Raw genomic sequence first — 14211 nt, 5'->3', positions numbered from 1 at the left:
ATGGCATTGAAGCTCGTTTGGAGGTTAGATAGCACAGTGTCCAAGGAAGGGCCGGAAGTATATAGAATGGTGTCGTCTGCGTAGAGGTGGATCAGGGAATCGCCCGCAGCAAGAGCAACATCATTGATGTATACAGAGAAAAGAGTCGGCCCGAGAATTGAACCCTGTGGTACCCCCATAGAGACTGCCAGAGGACCGGACAACATGCCCTCCGATTTGACACACTGAACTTTGTCTGCAAAGTAGTTGGTGAACCAGGCAAGGCAGTCATTAGAAAAACCGAGGCTACTGAGTCTGCCGATAAGAATATGGTGATTGACAGAGTCGAAAGCCTTGGCCAGGTCGATGAAGACGGCTGCACAGTAATGTCTTTTATCGATGGCGGTTATGATATCGTTTAGTACCTTGAGCGTGGCTGAGGTGCACCCGTGACCGGCTCGGAAACCGGATTGCACAGCGGAGAAGGTACGGTGGGATTCGAGATGGTCAGTGATCTGTTTGTTGACTTGGCTTTCGAAGACCTTAGATAGGCAGGGCAGGATGGATATAGGTCTGTAACAGTTTGGGTGTCTGTCATGTTTCTGGCACCCCAGTGTGCATTGAGTGCTAGTGCGCAGGCGTTATGGGCTCTGTAAAGCAGATGGCAACCACCACGAAACGGCATATGTGAACGTGAGTACATTACATTGAAAACAACGGTCAGCCATCTTGAAAGCTGTATATACTGTATATACGTCAGTGGTGTCAACCCTCTGTAATGAGGCGCTTTATGATGGCTCCTCCCTCCACCGTCTAGAAGTCACATGGCAGGAGACTAACAGACAACGGAGGAACCTGCAGGTGTCCCTATCTGTAAGGTGTCTCATTAAAACATCATGCATAGGGCTACATTTGGAAAAGCAATATGTACATCACCAGGCTGCAGACTACAGAGATCCCTCACTAACACACCGGGACTGCTCGAGGTTTCAAATCCATGTCTCTCGTAATAACTTCCTCCTCATCCAGTTGAATAGGGGATTCCTTGAATTCTTTTAAAGTGTCTATCAAATAGAACTTAACAAATATCTCCAACTATCTACAATGCCATCCATCCAATAAATAATTTACTGCAGTGGTTCTTACAGAGAAAAAAAAACAGCTTGTACAAAGCATGTCAGTTAAACATTTGCATCAGGGAAATGTTTTCTGTTCCAGAACCATTTCCAGCAGGGCAAAATGTGTTGTACCACAACACAGGTGGGGCTTACTCTGACACATCATACAACATTATAATTTATTAACAAAGACTTTGTCAGCCAACACACTGTCAAGTCTTGACTTTAGACAAGCAGGGAGTCAGGAGAGCAGTCGCCTAAATTATTACGTTTGAGAATTGTGATTAATATGGAAGATTTTGCATGTACAGAAACACCACATAAATGATCTTACCATTTGATCAGTGGATTAGTTAAATGTGTTTCTTTTATCAGGCATTTATTGGCTTTTGAAGATGATAAGTAGATGTGTAATTAGCCTGAGATAATTGTATAAGGAGAACCCCAGTAGGCTGACTGATTGAACCCAGATGGAATCACCTGGTAATTGTTTTGATAGGAGAACATTAATATACTGTAGCTCAGGAAAAGAGTGCAAATACATCAATGCATCTTTTGAGTTGCACCAGCTGTGTTCATCTTCTGCACCAGATCTGAGAGAGAAAGTAGAGTCTTTTATCTGACAATCACTGTTAAATCACATTGATTTATCACTGCTGTATGGTACTCCTGCAGCCGTTCAAGTCAATTTTGTAAGGAGTTAATTGTCACACATTAGCTTAAATGAAGCATTATGTAGAGGTACGATTCAGAAGCTCTATCACATGTCCTCTTAATGTTCATCCATGTCTACCCCTGTAGTCATTGGATGACGTGTTCTGCAGAAGCAAACAGCACATACACTACTGTAGAATACCAAACAATTTCCGCTCCTCAGTGAATCATCAATCAGGTTTTGATTATTTTCTTTTTTCCAGGACCGGGGTTAAAAGTGTTCTTGTTTGCAACAGCTGTGATTAATGGTACAGATAGCTAGATACATACAGTATGTGTATGGAACGATGAAAGTCCTTTACAAGTAAGAGCATACAAAAAAGAAGAAGTACAAAAGCCTTTTGACCTTGCTATTATAGGTTAAATACGCTAAATCCATACACTATAAATTGTTTAAAGTTGTCACATAAATGTTAGTTTTATATCCTCACATACAGTGCATTCGGAAAGTATTCAGACCCTTTCACAGTTTATTCCTTTATCCCTCATCAATCTACAGTACACACAATACCCCATAATGACAAAGCAAAACAAGTTTTTAGAAATGTTTGTAAATGTATAAAATAAAATAAAAACTGAAATATCTCATTCACATAAGTATTCAGACCTTTCACTCAGTACTTTGTTAAAGTGCCTTTGGCAGTGATTGCATCCTTGAGTCTTCTTGGGTATGACGCGATAAGCTTGGCACACCTGTATTCGGGAGTTTCTCCCATTCTTCTCTGCAGATCCTTCCAAGATCTGTTAGGTTGGATGGGGAGCATCGCTGCACAGCCATTTTCAGTTCTCTCCAAAGATGTTCGATCAGGTTCAAGTCCGGGCTCTTGGCTGGGCCAATCAAGGATATTCAGAGACTTGTCCCGAAGGCACTTATGCGTTGTCTTGGCTGTGTGCTTAGGGTCGTTGTCCTGTTGGAGTGTGAACCTTAGGCCCAGTCTGAGGTCCAGAGCACTCTGGAGCAGGTTTTCATCAAGGATATCCCTGTACTTTCATGTTTCCCTCTGCTGAAAAACATCCCCACAGCATGATGCTGCCACCACCAAGCTTCACTGTAAGGATGGTGCCAGTTTTCCTCCCGGCAGAGTTCAATCTTGGTTTCATCAGACCAGAGAATCTTATTTCACATGGTCTGAGAGTCTTTAGGTGCCTTTTGGCAAACTCCAAGTGAGCTGTCATGTGCCTTTTACTGAGGAGTGGCTTCCATCTGGCCACTCTACCATAAAGGCCTGATTGGTGGAGTGCTGCAGGGATGGTTGTCCTTCTGGAAGGTTGTCCCATCTCCACAGAGGAACTCTGGAGCTCTGTCAGATTGACCATCGGGTTCTTGGTCACCTCCCTGAACAAGGCACTTCTCCCCCGATTGCTCAGTTTGGCCGGGAGGCCAGCTCTAGGAATTGTTTTGGTGGTTCCAAACTACTTTCATTTAAGAATGATGGGGGCCACACTGTTATTGGGAACCTTCAATGCTGCAGAAATGTTTTGGTACCCTTCCCAAGATCTCTGCCTCGACACAATCCTGTCTCGGAGCTCAAGAGACCATTCCTTCGATCTCATGGCTTGGTTTTTGCTCTGTAATACACTTTCAACAGCGGGACCTTATATAGACAGGTGTGTGCCTTTCCAAATCATGTCCAATCAATAGAATTTATCACAGGTGGACTCCAATCAAGTTGTGGAAACATCTCAAGGATGATCAATGGATCACAATTTCGAGTGTCATCCCAAAGGGTCTGAATACTTATGTAAATAAGGTTTTCTCTTTATCATTATGGGGTATTGTGTATAGATTGATGAAGAAAAAAATATTTTATCAATTTTAGGATAAGTCTGTTACGTAACAAAATGTGGAAAAAGTGAAGGGGTCTGAATACTTTCCAAATGCACTATATGATTGGAAGTCAGGCCTCCCGAGTAGCGCAGTGGTCTAAGGCACTGCATCGCAATGCTAGCTGTGCCACTAGAGATCCTGGTTTGAGTCCAGGCTCTGTCGCAGCCGGCCTCGACCAGGAGACCCATGAGGCGGCGCACAATTGGCCCAGCGCTGTCTGGGTTAGGGGAGGGTTTGGCCTGCAGGGATGTTCCTGTCCCATCGCGCACTAGCGACTCCTGTGGCGGGCCGGGCGCAATGCACGCTGACACGATTGCCAGGTGTACGGTGTTTCCTCCAACACATTGGTGCGGCTGGCTTCCGGGTTAAGCGGGCGTTGTGTCAAAAAGCAGTGCTGCTTGGCTGGGTTGTGTTTCGGAGGACGCACAGCTCTCGACCTTCGCTTCTCCCGAGTCCGAACAGGAGTTGCAGCGATGAGACAAGACTGTAACTACCAATTGAATACCACGAAATTGGGGAGAAAAAGTGGTAATATAAAAAAAATACAGGATTGGAAGTCACTTTTTTGAATCTCTGGTAGTACCAGGCATGATCATGGGACCTTGACTTGGATGATGCTGAATGCATTCATGTTTCAAAAGGGTTTTACTTTCTTTGTCATATTACTTTAATGTTTAATGCTGCAGCATTTCACGGCTTCATTTTTTATTTATCGATTATTTAGTCAAAATCTGGATATTTCTCTTGCCTGCGAGCCAATGCCACAGATGTTAGAAAATTGAGACAATATATTATGTGTGTAGCAAATCTGAGTAGGTTGATGTATATGATATCGGATGTGATATAGTGAGTGTGTACGATGTCTGTATAAGAGTAAGACTATAATGTGAGATGTCCAAATAAATAATAACTCTGCCAATTTGCACGGTTGAGTGTCTATGTTTTCTCTTTAGAGCATGAGAATTTCACTCTGGCTGAACTCCAAACTCTCCCTCAGCCCTGCTACCTCCTCAAACAACTTTTCCAGTGTTGCATGGATTCCAGCCAGAGCACTAGCCTCTACCTCAATGGTAAGTAAATAATCCATGTCTGTTTTTTGTCAAGCTTCTCACGAGTCACAAACCGGGATCCCCCCCATCAAAAAAGCTGACTAGCATAGCCTAGCCTAACGCCACAGGGATACAGCAAATCCAATACAGCAAATGAAAGATAAACATCTTGTGAATCCAGCCACCATTTCCGATTTTTTAAATGTTTTACAGCGAAAACACAATATCTATTTCTATTAGCTAACCACAATTGCAAAAGACTCAACCGCATATTGTCACCATTTTTCTATCGCATAGGTAGCTATCACAAAACCGACCAAATAGAGATATAATTAGTCACTAACCAAGAAACAACTTCATCAGATGACAGTCTTATAACATGTTATACAATAAATCTATGTTTTGTTCGAAAAATGTGCATATTTCAGGTATAAATCATAGTTTTACATTGCAGCTACAATCACAAATAGCACCGAAGCAGCAAGAATAATTACAGGGAGCAACGTGAAATACCCAAATACTCATCATAAAACCTTTATGAAAAATACATGATGTACAGCAAATGAAAGATAAACATCTTGTGAATCCAGCCAATATTTCAGATTTTTTAAGTGTTTTACAGCGAAAACACAATATAGCATTATATTAGCTTACCACAATACCAAAACACACAACCCCATTCATTCACCGCAAAGGTAGCGATCACAAAAAAACAGCAAAAGATATAAAATTATTCACTAACCTTGACAAACTTCATCAGATGACAGTCCTATAACATCAGGTTATACAATACACTTATGTTTTGTTCGAAAATGTGCATATTTAGAGCTGAAATCCGTGGTTATACATTGTGAAAACGTAGCAACTTTTTCCCAGAATCTCCGGATATATTTCTGACACTCACCTAATCTGATCAAATAACTCATCATAAACTTAACTAAAAAATACATTTTGGACATCAAATGAAAGATACACTAGTTCTTAATGCAACCCCTGTGTTAGATTTTTTTAAATAACTTTAGTACGACATACAGCTTACGTTATAGCGAGACAGCGCCCGCATTGAGGGCGGAAAATAGGAATAAACATTTTCCACAGAAATACGAAATAACATCATAAATGGTTCCTACTTTTGCTGAGCTTCCATCAGAATTTTGTACAAGGAGTCCTTTGTCCAGAATAAATCGTAGTTTGGTTTTAGAATGTCCTCTTCTTCTGTCGAATTAGCAACCAAAGCTAGCCAAGTGGCGCGAAGTTGTCCATTTTCACCAAACGCAGAGAACGGAAAACGCCAAAACTCCCGATAAACGTTCAATAATCTGATAAAACTATATTGAAAAAACATACTTTACGATGATATTATCACATGTATCAAATAAAATCAAAGCCGGAGATATTAGCCGTCTATACCGAAAGCTTTTCAGAAGGCAATCCAGGGTTCCTTCCCGCGCCTTGCTGGACAAAGGAAATTTGGGGTCACGTCATTCCAAGAGCTCTTGTTCGACCTCAGATCAAGCTAGACACCCCATTCCACCTCCCACTGCCTGTTGACATCTAGTGGAAGGCGTATGAAGTGCATGTATATCCATAGATTTCAAGCAAATGAATAGGAAGGCCCTGGAACAGAGCCTCGATTTCAGATTTTTCACTTCCTGACAGGAAGTTTGCTGCAAAATGAGTTCTGTTTTACTCACAGATATAATTCAAACGGTTTTAGAAACTTGAGAGTGTTTTCTATCCAATAGTAATAATAATATGCATATTGTACGAGCAAGAATAGAGCACGAGGCAGTTTAATTTGGGCACGATCTTTTACAAAGTGAAAATAGCGCCCCCCCCTATTGACAAAAGGTTAAAGTTATTTTGTGAGGTAGTCGGATCTTTCCATGATGGAGTATGTTGTTCCTCCATAGCGTAAAGCTGTTGGTACTCATCAATTTCCCTCAGGATCTCCTTAGTATCCAGATTGGCTCTTTACTGCAACCAGTTGTTTTACGTAAAGATAACAATGAGTCTTTCCCACGACGACGACGACAGGTGTCTGTAGTACAGCCAGCTAGCACTCGCGGAATCCACGCAAACAACAAACCGAGTGTAGACAGTACAATGTTCTGTTGCGCTTTTTCTTTGCAACTCTGCCTAGAATCCCGGAGTCACCTCTTCACTGTTGACGTTGAGACTGGTGTTTTGCGGGTACTATTTAATGAAGCTGCTAGTTGAGGACTTGTGAGGCGTCTGTTTCTCAAACTAGACACTAATGTCATTGTCCTCTTGCTCAGTTGTGCACCGGGGCCTCCCAATCCTCTTTCTATTCTGGTTAGAGACAGTTTGCGCTTTTCTGTGAAGGGAGTAGTACACAGCGTTGTACGAGATCTTCAGTTTCTTGGCAATTTCTCACATGGAATAGCCTTCATTTCTTAGAACAAAAATAGACAGACGAGTTTCAGAAGAAATTCCTTTGTTTCTGGCCATTTTGAGCCTGTAATCGAACCCACAAATGCTGATGCTCCAGATATTCAACTAGTCTAAAGAAGGCCAGTTTTATTGCTTTTTTAATCAGCACAACCGTTTTCAGCTGTGCTAACATAATTGCAAAAGGCTTTTCTAATGGTCAATTAGCCTTTTAAAATTATAAACTTGGATTAGCTAACACAGTGTGCCATTGGAACACAGGAGTGATGGTTGGTGATAATGGGCCTCTGTACACCTATGTAGATATTTAATTTAAAAATCTGCCATTTCCAGCTACAATAGTCATTTACAATATTAACTATATGTACACTGTATTTCTGATCAATTTGATGTTATTTTAATGGACAAAAAATTTGCTTTTCTTTCAAAAACAAGGACATTTCTAAATGACCCCTAACTTTTGAACGGTAGTGTATATCCAGAATATATTTCTGAAATATATAACTTGAGTACATTATAGAATATGTGTGTACATACTGTATATTTTAAATATATGTTAATTAAATATATTTTTGCTCAACATGTATCATGCTGAAATGTAATGTTGAGTCTATTGACCTCTGGTACCTTTGGCATTAGCTTCCCAAAGTGAGATTTGCATGTAAAAGTTGCAAATAAATCATGCAGCTATTAAGGCTACCTGCCACTTATGAAACAGTAAGAATAGATGTGTTTATTTCGAAAAGAGACTAGAAACTAGAACATATTTCTCCCAAGCTGTCAATCACAATTTGAAATGTCCCTGAGCCCCGCCCCCAGTCCCGCCTCTAACTGACAGAGCAGATGTTGCAATTTAGAATTTTCTTCAGATGAAGGAGAAGAGCAGCTGTCGGGGCCAAAAATCTTTTTCATGGATAATGGCATTTTATTTGATTATATAATCATAACAAAACCACATTTCCATTGACAGTTTTCATAACAGCTGTGATGAAAACAGGAAGTTTTGGAACAATTGTATAAACGATTGTTCATTTGACATAGTGGAATCGTTTTGTGTCTGTAAAATGTATTATGAGAGAAATTGCGGTGGAAATGCCTTTATGCTAGGGTGACCAGACGTCCCCGTTTATAGTGGCCTGTCCCCGGCTGGAGCTGTCCCCGGAAATGTCCCCGTTTTTAACTGTGCGTTAAAAACAGACTGCAAAGTGAAATAGTATTTTACGTGGCAAGAAAGACCGGGCATCAGAATCTACGGGTTGACGTCTCAATCGCGTTGTGCTTGTTTTGTCCAGCAGAGGGGGCCGCTCGCTATATCAGCTTCATTCACTCTTCTACTTCTTCTAACTGCTTGCTCGCGCTAGTTTTAGAGAAAACTGCTGTGGAAATCTCGGCCAGAAGCTAGCAAGTGTCAAGTGAATCCATAACATCACCACAAACGTATTTTCAAGCCAGGTCAGTTACACTCGTTTGAGATACTAGCTAATGATGTTCTTTCACAACTTATTTTATAGTTAAATGCTCTGCGTTATATGGTTTTAAATAGTTTATGCTAGCTAACATTAGCTATGTGCAAAATTTATGCAAAATAATGCAAAATTATGAGAATATTAATTTGTAGATTACAATTTTAATGGTTTGGCATTATAAGTAGTGTGAAAATATATTTTGAAATTTTCATGGATAACATTAGCATAATGTTTTCTGTTAGGGAGTGGAGAGGAAGGAGAGGAGGAAGACTGGATAGGAAGAAGAGTGAGATAGAGGAGGAAAGGTAAAGATATGATTCCAGAGCCTGCCAATTTATTATTCCAAACAAGTTTTTGAGATAAAATACAAAATGAGGCAAGCAATGGGAATCTGTTAACCAAAGTATTTTATCTAATAGTGTACTATTTATTATTAAAGATTGGAGAAGAAGGAAAAATTAAGGAGGTAAAAAGACTGAAGCGAGGAGAGTGTGGAAGAGTGAGGTGGAAAGGTAAAGAGAAGGAAAGGAAGAAAGATCAGGAAGACGATTGGAGGAGAATAAAAAGTTGAGCGTAAGAAGAGTGACACAAGGAGAGTGAAGAAGAGCAGACAGAGGAGGCACAATGGCTCTTTCCAAGAAACGGAAATGCCATTTTAATGACAACATGAGAGAATTTCCATTTATACGCTCAGGTCAAGACGATAGAATGGTTAACTGCACCCTTTGTAATTCCTCTTTTTCAAATGGCAGCGGGCGAAGAACGGCAGTGGTAGAACATCAACCGACAAAAAAAGCATAAAGCCTCTCTGATTGCCCGTGTTGGTATGCCCTCTGTCACCACATTCTTCAAGAAGGTAGAGCCTTCCCAAGAAGAATATGGTTTAGCTGTGCAGGAGTGTGTCTTTGCATACCACACTATGCGACACAATCATAGTTACAGATCTATGGACTGCACAGCACAACTGACACGAAAGCTTTATGAGCCGAAGTTTACATGTGCTAGGACAAAATGTGACGCCACAGTGAGTAACGTGTTAGCACCATGGGCAACTACTTTGGTAACACAGGACCTAGACCAGGTTGAATTTGTGTCAGATATATGGTGGCAACACATCTGTGGAAACAAAACTGCTGGATTTTGTTGAATTGAAAGGAGAAACAGGAGAGGAGATTGCAGCTGAGGTCCTGGTGGTCATCCAAAAATGTAAGCTGCAAAACAAAGTCGTGGCATTCTCTGCCGACAACACAAATACCAACTTTGGAGGACTGAATAGGCTGGGGAGGGTCCATACCAAAGTTAAAAATGCTCTGCAGCGGGAGGTGATTGGCTTAGGTTGTCCTGCCCACATCATTCATAACATGGCCAGAACAGCTTTGGATATGATTCCCCTTGATGTTGAGTACCTGCTCACAAAGATATTTTCATATTTTCACCATTAGAGTAGAAAGACTGAAGAGCTTTTGTGAGTTTGTTGGCCAGGAGTACCATAACATTCTAGGACACAGCAATGTTCGCTGGCTGTCCATGCTCCCTGCTCTAGAAAGAGTGCTGAAAATGTATGTGCCATTGAAATCCTTTTTTCTTTCTGAAGACAAATGCCCTGTTGTCCTGTGAACAATGTTCGTAGATCCACTGACTGAACTTTGGCTGGACTTTGTCCATGGGAACTTGACCGTATTCAGTGACACGATCAAGATGCTTGAAGGCCAGGACCGCTGTGCTGTGGAGTCAGCTGCTATTCTGAGAAACATTGAGGCAAAATTGACTGCAAGACGTGATGACAACTTCATTCCAGTTTTGGTCAGAGGACTTCTGAGAGAGCTAGAGGGAAATGGTGCAATGTCTAAAGAGAGCTTTCTCAAAACATCCCAATCATTCTTCACTACGGCTGTGAACTACTTGCAGGCATTGGGAAAGCACACAGATAATCTAAAATATTTACATTGTCTCCTTTTAAAAAGGCAACCTCAGCGTGAAGAGATCCAGAAGGTAGCAGCCACACTGCAGGAAAAATGCCCCCATGTGACCATCAATGAGGATGCATTGTTTGACGAGGTTACTGGCCTGCAAGAGTTCCTAAAGGGGGGGATCGCTTGAAGAATGGAAAACATCGGCGACACCGCTTAGTCAGAGATGGAGCACGGTGGTTACCCACTTCAAAGAGAACGACATCCCACAGACTAACTTGGCTAGATTAGCATCTGTTGTCATGTGCTTACCTGGAAGTAATACACCAGTCAAGAGAGTGTTCTCCCAAATGAATGATATATGGACAGCAGCAAGAAATAGGTTCACTGTTCCTGCCATCAAGGCCATGCTTAATGTGAAGACAAACTTCAACCTCCCCTGCCAGGAGTTCATGGAGAAGCTGGCCAAAGACAGAGCAATCCTGAATAAGATACATTATTCTGAGAAATATACAGATTAGGTTGGTATAAGTGGTAACTACGTAATATAATCTCATCACTGTCTTATTTCTTTATTATGTTGTTAAGTATTTCACATAGACTATTGTCTGTTTTTTTAATGTTTCTCATGTTCTCTTCTGCTCTTATTCTACCCAGGCTACCAGGACCACTGAATGGCTGTTCAGATTGGACAGTTCTGTCTTGTCTGTAGTGTTTCTGTAATATAGTTGTTTTCTCTATCACAGTGTGCTCGTTAGACTAAATTACATGAAACCGGAATTGTCCCCCTTTTTATTTCATAGATAATAACATTGGATATTTTAATGATATATTGACCGCCGAACTGGAAATGTCCCCAGTTTTAATTTCAGAAATCTGGTCACCTTACTTTATGCTCAAGTAACCATCATATCAAAGCAAACTTGGAGTCACACGATGAAATGGTGGGTGGTCCTCCCACTTCGACTTGAGAAACCATGTAGTTTATTAGACTACAGATTAAACAAATTATTATGGATTTCACAGGGTGTTGAAAGTGCACGCCATGAGCTTGATGCTCTTTCCAATAAATATCGAGGGTCTTATTCTGGTGACATGATGATTGATGCTTGACTGCCGTTTGACAAATACAAATATTCTCGCTCTTATCCATAATAATCTCATCAAGTAGACTAGCCTAGCCGCAGATCCTACTCGCACTGTGTCTGCGAGCTGTTGGCTAGAGAGCAGGTGCCAAGACCAGAGTAGACAGATTTGCTACTTAATGCAACAGTTTGAGACAAAACTATCGGCAGAGTTGAAAATGTGATGGAAACACAATAAACATTCATTTTAATTGTATACATGAAAACCTAAGCAAAGAATTACATTTTGTATGCACTACCTCATTACACCCTGATTTTTCTCTGCAACAAGTCCGTTTGGAAACACACCACTGGAGGGAATATGCGCAGATTCTCTTTATGTGGATTTTACAATATGTTTTCACCTGGCGGGTGCCAGGGGAAGAAGATATATTCTTCAATTGCTTGCAAGCAAGAGTTTACAATGAGCTAGCTAACACAGCTAGTTAGCTAGATTACTCCTAGCTAAAAATAATCACATTTTTCCCTGCAGTGGATTCTTCTGGTCTGGAGCCTCAACTGCCTACGGACAGACCCCAGACAATGTAAATTAGTCTTGTATCATTTAGCTTTCTAATTCCTGAACATTAACCCCATATTTATTCTTCATCTTGTGTGAAATTGTTTCACTGACTCTCTGTCTCTACATTATCCACAGGGTAACTGTCAACTTGTGAGTCTGAAAATGGACACGAGTTTAGGGAATCTGCACTGAATCAATGCAAGTATCAATTTGATGTAGATGAACATTAATCCCTAATTCTTCATCTTGTGTGGAATTTAGTTCTACTCAATTTGATGTTGATGAACATTTGTCACAACACAGTTAAATCAGACTACTTAATTTGGTCGAGATGCATCGTAGCTAAGACTTACCCTAACTCTTTTCCTAACCTGAATAACCTAACCTGCCATTCAGAGGTTGAATGGGCAGGTCAAAATATTTAAGTGCCCTGAGTGGGGTATGGTAGTAGGAACAAGGGCACACTGGTTTGTGTCAAGAACTGCAATGCTGCTGTGTTTTTCACACTCAATAGTTTTTCTTGTGTATCAAGAATGGTCCACCACCCAAAGGACATCCAGCCAGCTTGACTCAACTGTGGGAAGCATTGGAGTCATCATGGGCCAGCATCCCTATGGAATGCTTTCGACACCTTGTAGAGTCCTAGCCCCAACAATGTGAGGCTGTTCTGAGAGAAAAAAAAGGAAGGGGAGGGATGGGTTCAACTCAATTTTAGAAGGGTGTTCTTAATGTTTTGCACACTTAATGTACACTACCAGTCAAATGTTTTAGAACACCTACTCATTCAAGGGTTTTTCTTTATTTTTACTATTTTCTACATTGTAGAATAATAATGAAGGCATCAAAACTGTGAAATAACACATATGGAATCATGTAGTAACCAAAAAAGTGTTAAACAAAGCAAAACATATATTTTATATTTGAGATTCTTCAAATAGCCACCCTTTGCCTTGATGGTATTTTCCCAACCAGCTTCATGAGGTAGTCGCCTGGAATGCATTTCAATTAACAGGTGTACCTCCTTAAAAGTAATTTTTTTGAATTTCTTTCCCTCTTAATCAAATCAGATCAAACTTAATTTGTCACATGCGCCGAATACAACAAGTGTAGACTTTACCGTGAAATGCTTACTTACAAGCCCTTAAACAACAGTGCAGTTCAAGAAGAGTTCAGAAAATATTTACCAAGTAGGCTAAAATAAAGGTAATAATAAAAAGTAACACAAAAAGAATAACAATAACGAGGCTATATACAGGGGGCACCGGTACCGAGTCAGTGTGCGGGTGTACAAGTTAGTTGAGGTAATTTGTACATGTAGGTGGGGGTGAAGTGACTACGCTTAGATAATAAACAACGAGTAGCAGCATTGTACAAAAAGGGAGGGGGGAGGGGTCAATGTAAATTGTCCGGTGGTAATTTTATTAATTGTTCAGCAGTCTTATAGCTTGGGGGTAGAAGCTGTTGAGTACCCTTTTGGTCCTAGACTTGGCGCTCCGGTACCGCTTGCCGTGCGGTAGCAGAGAAAACAATTTTATGGGCTTTCCTCATAATGGAAGACCCAGAGTTACCTCTGATGCAGAGGATAAGTTCATTAGAGTTACCAGCCTCAGAATTGCATCCCATATAATTGCTTCACAGCGTTCAAGTAACACACATCTCAAGATCAACTGTTCAGAGGAGGCTGTGTGAATCAGGTCTTCATGGTCGAATTGCTCCTAAGAAACCACTAATAAAGAACACCAATAAGAAGAGACTTGCTTGGGCCAAGAAACACAAGCAATGGACATTAGATCGGTGGAATTTGTCCTTTGGTCTGGAGTCCAAATTGGAGATTTTTGGTTCCAACCGCCGTGTCTTTGTGAGACGCAGTGTGGGTAAATGGATGATCTCTGCATGTGTATTTCCCACCATAAAGCATGGAGGAGGAGGTGTGATGGTGTAGGGGTGCTTTGCTGGTGATACTGTCTGTGATTTATTTAGAATTCAAGGCACACTTAACCAGCATGGCTACCACAGCATTCTGTAGCGATACACCATGCCATCTGGTTTGGGCTTAGTGGGACTATCGTATGTTTTTTAACAGAACAA

The sequence above is a fragment of the Salvelinus alpinus genome, chromosome 2 (genome assembly GCF_045679555.1).
Source record: "Salvelinus alpinus chromosome 2, SLU_Salpinus.1, whole genome shotgun sequence".
Taxonomy (NCBI): Eukaryota; Metazoa; Chordata; class Actinopteri; order Salmoniformes; family Salmonidae; genus Salvelinus; species Salvelinus alpinus.
This window is presented reverse-complemented; position numbering follows the sequence as displayed.